Source organism: Miscanthus floridulus, chromosome 12 (genome assembly GCF_019320115.1).
Source record: "Miscanthus floridulus cultivar M001 chromosome 12, ASM1932011v1, whole genome shotgun sequence".
NCBI lineage: Eukaryota > Viridiplantae > Streptophyta > Magnoliopsida > Poales > Poaceae > Miscanthus > Miscanthus floridulus.
The window spans coordinates 37,740,022-37,750,670 of NC_089591.1; positions in this window are offsets into that span (position 1 = coordinate 37,740,022).

A 10,649-nucleotide genomic window follows, 5' to 3' on the forward strand; every position below is an offset into this window, starting at 1 on the left:
TTGGCCGCCAAGCCGTCGCTTGCCCTTACCCTTGCTTAGTACCTCGAAGCCTTTCCTTACTATCTTCACCATCTCAAGCCATCAAGTCGCATCTTGTGTTGAATCATCCATTCATGTATTGTTATCTTTTTAGTTCAATTTAGCAAGCATCAAATATGAGACCATTCCATATGCAATCCCTTATGTCTCATTAATTAATTCTTACGAGCTTGCTTTCACATAGTACATAGAGATCCCACAATAAGTAAGCCTTTGTATGAATTCTATTTGCATTGTTGTCTTGTGCTTGAACTAGATTGTTTATACAATAACACATCATTTTGGCTTTCATTAAGTACTGGTGAGATAACCTATTACCTGTCCACACTTAGCAAACGGGTTAGACCTTTAATCACGTTGTCATTCAATCATCCAAAACCCACTAAAGGGCTAGATGCACTTTCACTCCTCCACTTCCAATCGAGGGTCATCCTCTCCACTCCACTCCACTTGTTCACGGCTCCTCTATCTCCCTCTCACAAAAATATCTCCTCCACTCCCAACCGAAGGTCATCCTCTCCACTTGTTCCATGGCTAGCAGCACACTGCTCATCATCACTACCCACGCGCGAACTACACACTACCGTGGGCGGACCCCATGCCTTCCACCCAATCACGCTACAGCTGCGGTTCTCGTGCCCTGCACAGTGCATGCTCACCCTGCCCGTGCGGCTCCACGCCGTGCCAGCGGCACGTGCTCGCCCTTGCCCTCCTGCTCGCCAGTGGTGCTCACGGCCTCTCGCAGGTGGTGCTCGCTGAGCAGGTGCTTGCCTGCACAGTGCTCGCCACTGCGCTGGCGCATCGACGAGCTTGATGCACCACCGCCGACCTCTGCGCCGCCGTCGAGCTCCACAATGACGAGTCCATTCGTCCAAGCAGCAAGGTGATATTGCGCTGAAAGCGCATGTTGCAAGCGTATGCTTCAAATGTTTCAAATGTTTCAGAGATATGTGGCAAGTGTTTTAGATGGATGTTGTAAAAGTAGATCGAGATGTTGCATATGTTGCAATGGTTATACAAGTACATTGCAAAGGTCTATTCACAATGTTTCATCTGTGTTTTCGAACATATATTGCAAGTGTTTTAATCTGGATGTTGCATATGTTTCATACATATTTTGCATGTATTTTATCTGGATGTTGCATATGTTTCACACATATATTGCAAGTATTTCATCTGGATGTTGCATATGTTTTCCAATCGCTACACACGTGTTTTCTTGGTGTTTCACATGTGTGTTGCAAGTGTTTCAACTGTTTCAGACATATGTTATAAGTGTTTCATCTAAATATTTTAAAAATAGATCTGATGTTGCACATGTTGCAGTGGGACCTATTTGTCGCAGCCATCTGCTGCAGCTACTAGGCCTGCCTATATGAGAGTGGGTGTGGAGGGGGCGCGAGCGGCAGGCACGGGAAACTGTGCGGGCGTAGATAGAGACGTGGCCCCGCATGGGCGTGCGCAGACGTTGGAAACACCGTGGCACGGACCCCCACGTGAGCAGGTGTAGGCGTGCGGGCGAGCGCAGCAGCATGCTTATGCGGACGCGTGGGTGTCCGGACGCTAGCCCCTGTCCGAACGTTCGGACTTTCTTATCCCCTAGCCTAAAATTCGCTCCCATGATGATTTAAACCTATGACCTGACCTAACCAACTCAGCTAGGGACCTTTTCACAAAATCACTTCATTCTTGATGATGCGATAGTGCATCAAGCATTACAAGATTTTTTTTTCAATTTAATATAATTATTTATATCTCATGTTAATCCTAATTAATATTAACTTGTGAGAAATGAAGTACCGATAGATCAATTCATTCTATTATGTGAACCTAGTAGTTTGCAGCAGAATGCAGTCTGAAAGTTTTTCTATTGACTATTACTATGTATAAGGCCTGTTCAGCTGGTATTAAAGCCAGCTGATAAGCTAACTAAAGCTGTTTTATTATGAAAAAAAATATTATAGATTCTAGCTGATAAGTTCAAACGAACAAGCCCTAAACCCATTCTCTGGGCTTTTGATGTAGTATACACGCCACGCTAGTCGGCTGACATGTAGAACTTCGTCGTCTCTGCTTTGGCAGCAGCCAGCCAGGTCCCAAACAGCCGCTCGCGCAGCTTCGTGCTCGTTCCTTCGATTGGAATGAGCGAAAGTGCGAATGTGAATGCGACCGTGCTGCTGGCGACGTCTGAACTCGGCAGACACGTAGCTGCGGGGACAAGACGAGCGATGGAGGCTCTAATTATAATTAAAACAGCGCTCGCTAAGGTAATCTTAATCAGCCGGTAGTGTGCTACTAGGAGTTGTTAATTGCGCTGCTTGCCAAACACAAACAAGGTGCAGGAAGCCCACGGGTTGGCTGTAAAATACTTCCGGATTTGGCAACCGGTAGTTATGTGGCGGCGTCAGTCAGTCCTCGATCCCTAATCGGCTCGGCGTGAGCGTGGCGTGGCGTATGCGTATGGAAGGACGCAAGGGAGCAGCGGAGCAGGCGGGTCATCCATGACCATGAGCATGCTTCCAGACGCACACCACACCAGTTGCACTTGCTGCATCTTGTCGTCTTCGGTTTTTACAGTGGTTAGTCTTGTCTTTTTTCAGGTGGGGCGTCTTAAAAAAAGTCTTGTCTTTAAAAAAAAAGGTTTCTTTTTTAATTTATTATTTGGTCTTCAGCTAACAGAGTTTAGAATAAGGGCAAGACAAATCATAAAGTTGAAAAACAAGGATAAAATTACATTCGGCCTTCAAAGTAAGGACAAGAACATCCATCTTCCTTTTTGTTTGTACTTCAATATGTATCAGTTCTTTCTCTTAGCATTTTTCGAGGTCAAGCTTTTTTTTCTCTCTCTATCGATGGAGTAAGCCTTTCTAGCTACTTTGTTTTATCTCTTTATTTATTAGGCCATCAATTTCTATCTTCTATTCTTTTGCCCTTTTTTTTTGAACGCAACATTCTTTTGCCCTTTAGGGATGAACTGCAACTTTGTGTCAGGAGAATAGATGCAAAACTTTGCGATCATTACCTTTGTCATGACTTTCTCAAGTGGGGGTAGGAACCCCATCATAGATTTCATTCAGGGAAGTTTCCTGGAAATTTCCCAGGGCCTTTTAGTGGGATGAACCCTAATCAAAATATGGAGCCGAATGGAAGCAGAATACACCCTTCCTTTTTCATTCTTCTTTCTCATAAAAGATCGAGGCGATGCCGTGCAGACGAAACTACATTTCTCGCCGAAATTTACACAGGGTTCCAAGATGCAAACCTAAACAAATGACTGATGCAAAAGCCAAGGTGTACTTAGAAAGCTTCAACGGTATAGAGATGCAGGGAGTAGTGTGTTTGTGATAAAAAAAAGTATAGTATGAAAATATATTCCATGTTGTATCTCTATACTAATTTTATGTTATAAATATTAGCTTTTTTCTATAAAATTTGGTTAAATTTAAAAAAGTTTGGCTTACGATAACTTTAAAAGTTGATTTATTTAGAAACAGGCGTGGTAGCTTCGAGGGATATGTAGAAGATCAAAGTAGAAAATGGTGGCAAATGGCCAAGATGTTATTATTCTGATCCCGACGTAAAGATGCGCCCATCTGGTTATGTCGCTTGTTGGCAGTTGGAGAGGTACGTGGTGTGTGCTTACGATCCTAAATGAGAGGTGCGGGCGGGTTTTGAATTTACATAAAGACACATCCGTTGGAGCCTGCTCATTAGTTTTATGCTACGACCAACATCAGCAACTTGAAACAAATTCAACTTGATCATAGTATAAGTTGTCGTCTACTTTTCACAACGATGTAAAAGATTTAAATGGACACATCACTTTCAAATCCATCAAAAGATTTCATAGCCATTTTAAAAAAATGTTTCTTAGTCTAAATTAAGGGTACCAATCAAATAGTGCATACTTTCAACTTGTTCTCTGTTGCATATGGTTTTCTGAATGTAGACTTTGCATTGTACATGCAAACAATTGACATGTGATCCGTAATAAACCTTTGCTCTTATTAGGAAGCTGAGCATGGCTCAGTTGGGTGAGGTTGTACATGTAGGCCTAAACCATCTAAGTTTAAGTTCCCCTCCTAATGGATTTGGGTGCTATTTTCTTTTTAATATTATTAATATAAAGCTACCTAGTGTTTACTAGGTTGATCTGTTATTATATTTTAAGTATGCTGCTCCGCAAGGGCACATGCATGATGGACAATAAGGGTCTTGTTTAGGAGTTCTCAAGCACCTGTCAATCATAGATTTAGTGAAGCAGTCCCAAACACACATTTTTAAGACAGCTATCATTTAGTTTATTTTGGTGGAGCATGCAAAGAGGCACTCTATATGGATTCTGTTTCTTGGTAGTGCCGATCCAGTGTGGATTTTGAGTTGTCCCAAAGACTTAAAAGAGAAAAATCTTCTTAAGCAGGTCTTGGGAGGTTGTTTTGCGAACAAACTGGAAGCAAAACTCCTAAACTATATATACATGCTATGCTAAAGAACGACTATATGTAAAAAAATTCCTCGTGCCGCCTCTACCTGTGGCTCGAGTGGCCATTCCATCCCGACACTACAGCCCCCTTCCACCCCTGTTCAGTCTCCTTGCCATCGCCTAAGCCTTATGTCAGAAGACCATAAAGTGAAGTTGAAGGTGGCAACGAGGCCTTGGTGCTTAGGCATCTTCATGGCGGCAGGGCGCATGGATGTTGACTTCTTCTTTGGTAGGGGCTACCTACAGTCGGATCTAGGGCTGCTATGACGCCGTGCGTGGTGGCGGTAGGTAACTGAGTTGAAGTTTTTGAGGTGTCGGAACTCCCGACGCATGCCGGAACTTTCGATCGTCGGAACTTTCGACCCTCAAGGCATTTTGAAAACTAGACGTTGGCCTCTGGCCAGTATGACCAGGACAGTGAACCTCTAAGTTAGTTAAGTGCGAAACGCCGGAACTCCTGACCTATGCCGGAACTCCCGACCGTCGGAACTTCCGACCCACATCGGAACTCCCGACGAACCAACCCGAGAACAATAAGAATTTTATCATGGCTGGGCACATACCGGACACGTCCGGATATAAGAGTTGTAGAGAGCGCGCTGTTGGGCCGTTGCGCACAGGCTCGAAAAGTGCCGCGTGCGTCCGGTCCGGATGCCCTGAGGGTATCATCATCGAAAAAAAATCCTCTCGTTTGTCCGATGCCTAACCACAGGTCCAAGGCTCAGCCCAGGTCGTTGGTCACTCTCACACAGGGCTACCATACTGCTACGTATGGATATGACAGGGGTTTATGGGTCTTGTGTGAGAAGGTTTTCTCTACCACACAATGCCTAGCCTAGGGTGGTCATACCCTTAGGTGAGCTCTAGCTAGCCCAGCACCTTTGTTGTCTAATTATGATCTTTATAAGGTGCTTGTGAACTTAGATAGAGGAGTGTAGTCTTGGCTAGACCGATAGTTTTAATTCCGCATTTGTGTCGGTTAGATGGCACGTTTAATTTTTAGAAAGGACTATTCACTCCCCTTCTAGTCCGCCATCTCGACCCTACAACATATAAAACCACAACAAAAACCAACCACAAGGGTACGATAACAAGACAAGCACCCACCATAGCAACATGCCCATGAACCCGGGTGCTGGCATGTGCAATGGGCTAAGTGTCTAAGTGCGTTGTGGGGCTACACACCACGGGTTAGCACCACCACCAACTAGGGTATTGGGCTAGCATCTGAGAGAATCTTGATGCTAACCCGCCAAGAGGGTGGGAGCGGGGAGATGACGATCTTTTGTTGGAGTTGGTAACATTTGTTGATATCATTTCCTTTCTAGGAGGCACCAGTGCGGAGAGGGTTCATGGGCATGTTGCTATGGTGGGTGCTTGTCTTGTTATCGCTACCTTGTGGTTGGTTTTTGTTGTGGTTTTATATGTTGTAGGGTCGAGATGGCGGACTAGAGGGGGAGTGAATAGTCCTTTCTAAAAATTAAACGTGCCATCTAACCGACACAAATGCGGAATTAAAACTATCGGTCTAGCCAAGACTACACCCCTCTATCTAAGTTCACAAGCACCTTATAAAGATCATAATTAGACAACAAAGGTGTCGGGCTAGCTAGAGCTCATCTAAACAGTTCTAGGAGCAAAGTCACACAAACCTATGCAACTAGTACTCAAGCAACTGGGGAGCTCCTACACATGCTAGTATGCAAAAGCACAAAGCTCCTTAGCTCACTAGCAATGCTCAATAACAAGGCTACACACGCGAAATTAGAGAGCTCAAATTACTTAGCTACACAAACTAAGCAAAGTGACTAACAAGGCTACTCTCAAGCCAATTAGTCATGCAGGGAGCTACTTCTATGCTACACTAGCAAAAAGATAATTAGCAAGCTACACAAAGCTAACTAATTACAAGAGCAACTACACAAGCACAATATATGAAAGGTAAATACAAGCTTGTGTAACGGGGATGTAAACCAACAGGAAGAATAAGGATGACACAATGATTTTTATCCCGAGGTTCACTTGGTTGCCACCAAGCTAGTCCCCGTTGAGACAAGCTCCAAGGTTGCCACTGTTCTTCTTGCTAGTGGTGACCCGCAAGTCACACTCTTTCACGTGGAGTGCTTACCACAAGCTCTAGCACTTTGACACGGCCGGACCACTTGTCACTCTTCGTGTCTCGCTCTACTAGAGTTGCTCTTCGTGGCTCCCGCGGGGTGAGCACAATACCCCTCACAAATCTTTCTCTGGAGCACCGCACAAGCTTCTTGTGGGCTTCACGACAGAGGCCACGCCACCAAGCCGATCACCTAGTGCAACTCCATATAATCTCTCAATGCAATCGCACTAGGATCACTCACTTGCAATCGATTCGCACTCTTACAAGCACAAGTAAGTTAGAAGGCTCTCAAACCAAGCACACACAAGGGCAACACATCCCCAAGGTGATCAACCTCTCAAATGGCCGGCCACCATCTTGTTTTATAGCCCCAAGGGCTAAAATAGCCGTTACCCCTTCATCCTGATTTCTACGCACTGACCGGACTCGCTGCTGCAGTGACCAGACGCGTCCAGTGCATTGTTGCAATAATGTGTGATGCAAGTTGCAACCGTGTCTGATGGAAGTTGCAGTAGCGTCCGATGCATGTTGCAGTAGCATCCGGTCACACAGGACGCGTCTAGTCGCAGAGTCCGGTCACACTGTGCACACTACACCACAACACCGCATCACCGTGAGACATCTGATGCTAAAAAAATATATTTATCGATGGATGATCTGACGCTAAAGATAACTCACAAACGATCTGTCGCTAAATCCTTATTTAACGACTCATTGTCTGTCGCTATAGGTAATCATATTTAACGTTAATCCGTCTGTCGCTAAAAACAGATATACCGTTGATCTATCTGTCGCTAAAAAAATGGGCCCCGCACCTTTAGAACCGGAGATAGTCTTACATTTAGCTCGTCTTAGCATAGCATACAACCGTGCATGCCAGCAAACGCTCAACCTGGGTCTGGGCCGGTGAAGGCTATTGAGCTGACTTCTCCCCCGCCGGCTTGTGAAGTCCCTGAGCTTTCTCAGCCATCTAGATGCATCGGATGGCTCCCCTTCAATTTTGGAGGATCAAAACCAATAGGAAGCCGACTCCCCAAAACCCCAGCTTCACTTTTCTTTTCTTCCTCCTCCACCTTCCACGCTCACGCCAGCCGCCGCACAGCTAGGAGACCGGCACGACGACAGCCCGAGCAAGCGACGGTAGGAGATGGTGACGCCACCGCGGCACCCCTCGCCGGCTCACGCGCGCAGCCGAAGCTGCACACAGCACCGTCGAGCGGCACCGCCATGGCACCCTTTGCTAGATGCACGCACGCACGCGAGGAGCCTCACGACGGCGGTGGCGGTTACTAATGCGCCGGCGGTGAGCTCTCGGACGAGCCCATCGACGCCGTCTTAGGTGAGCACTAGGCCCATTTCTTAATCTTAGGGTTGGGGATTTGGTACTGGGATTTGAGGAATTATGATTTAGGGTTTGGATTTGGATTTTGTTGAAGAAATGGGGCTTAGAAAATGAAATTAATTTGATTCATGTGTCACTGGAGGGAGGGAGGTGATTGTTTACATTAGTTATAGTTGATCTAAGGTTTCAATTTAATCCTTTGCAGTGATTGTTCATTCACTCAGATGCCAATCGATGGAAAGCTACATAAGGTTCCATTGCTGTCCTCTGCTCAGTGCTTTTAGATACAATTATTAAAGGTATAGTGAGTTGTACGAACTAAGTTTCTTCCTTTATAATTTCATTTACTGGATAGCTTCTAATTTCACTTAATCCATTCAAATAAAAAGTTTACTGTTCCTATCTTGTTGAGAGGACTGCTGCATGGCCATACAATAAAGTAATAAACTAGACTTGACATAATTTTCATTTTGGTTTGATCTGTGATGTAGTAAATTTGTTTATTTTATCTTATGCTGGAAAGTTTCCCTGATGATTGCTTGTAGAGAATTTGAAGACATGTAGACTATCAAATTAATTTGAATATATTTTAGATGTGTAAGAAATAATTTAGGTCTATTTTTTATTGTTGTTTGTGTGGTCAGAGAATATAACATGTGTGCTGAGAAAAAGGTTGAATATATTTTTCCCTATTGCCCGCAGACCTAAGATGATTATTTGAGTCGACAATCATGATTCAGTCATATGTTTCTATTTTTTCCTATTTTGTGCACTTCTAGGAAATAATCTCGAGAATTACATGCACCTATGCTAGCTGAACATTTTGCCCATTGCAACTCACTGTATGTAAATTGCATTCTTCTTAGGTAGATTGGAGAGGAGACGAGCAAACACTCAACTCAGGTGAACACACTCTGTAATTGAGCTGATAGCTTCTCTGTATTACATACAAGTGTAATATATTTAGTGAAATCTACAACTGGATGTTACTGCTTTCATGTGGTGTAACTAGGTTGAGCAAGTAGTGATATATATAACAACCCCAACTGGATCTTTGATTTATTTTTCTAGTTAGATAATCCATCTTGTGGGATGATAATGTGCACAATGAATTGGCCCTTGCAATCATGCATTAAATATGACTCTGCATACTAAGATTAGTGCCATTGTCCTACATCCTATTTTTTTGCTGCAGCTTGTAGTTAACCTTTTTTATAGCTGCTTCTAAAATTTTCAGTTGAAATTTAACAGCTGCAGTATGTACTAGGAAAATTTGATGAAAAATTTAGGTAGGGGCCTCCCCTGCTTGTTCCCTCAAAAAAAAGTTAATAGCTGCACATTAATGATCATTCCATATATGTACATGAAAGCTGCAGTACCAAGTTCGATGCATGAAAAGCTATAAAGTATTAGCTGAAAGCAGACGTTGAATATTTATTTGGGTAGATAAGATTTGGTAGGCTAGCATGCTGTTTGACTGCGATTTGTATGTACTAGACTGTACCCTTTGATTTATTTGTGCCTATTACTGCTGTTAGTATGTGACATGTGCATGAAACAAACCATTGGAAAGAATTAACAACATGAACAGTATGTGATGGGTGATCTAGATTTATCTATTGTTGCTGCTGTCATTCATGTGGACACCGAAGCTAGCAGTTTTCGTTTTGTCCAGACTTAAACCGCATTGTTCAGACTTAAACTGCATAAAGAAACTGTTGCATTGTGGTAAATGAAGGCAGCCAAATTAAAACAAATAAAAATATATTTATGATGTTATGCCTCAGGATTAATTATATTCAAGTTGGAGATATGGCATGACATGATCTTGCTTTTTTTTGGCTGAAGTAGAAAGTTCAACAGTTTCCTTTTGTTATTATAGTCATACATGAGTCCCTGATGCTTTCTATTCAATACTTAAACATCTCAGGTGCGTCGAGTTCAGTCCCCTTATCAAGACAACGAGGTGCAGACCAGCTGCATCGCCGTCCTCACATTGCTTGCATCCAACAAATTCAAGCCTTGCAGGTACACACTCAATACTAGTTAGTATTCATGACTTGTCGCTTTATGAGTTTACTAGCAACCTCTATTGCATATTCGAATGTTTTTACTCTGTATTAGCATTAAAGTTTTAGCTCCCTTAACGGTGTCAGATGGATCAAGTCAGCAATGCATCACGGTTGGCTGCTTAATATGATGTCATGTACTTTTTGAGCATTGTGCTTGATTGTAGACAAGTCTGTAGTGCAGGGCAGCACCAAAGCACTTTCATTTATCTGCTCTTCTGACTTGATTTGAGAATCTATATTGTTCAGACTAGTAGTGAAGAACTGAAAGTTCGGTGAGTCTGCACTTTACATTTCCACATAGTGATATCTGCTTAGTCATTTGCACCCTTTGATCTGGTTACTTTTTTGGGACCTGATCTCATCCTTAGGAAGATGATGCTTTTGCTAGACAGAGGAACATGGTGTTCCATCGTACATTATATTCGCAAACAAAAAAATTGTGATTTCTATGTTCAGAACTAATGCATGCATCTCTATGTTCCTGGTCTGTCACACTAGGCCTCCACATTTATTTTTCTGTGGATATCTGCTATTTTTTTATTTCTACTTGTGTTGCTTACCCAATGTAGAAATGAAAATAACAGCAAATTTTCT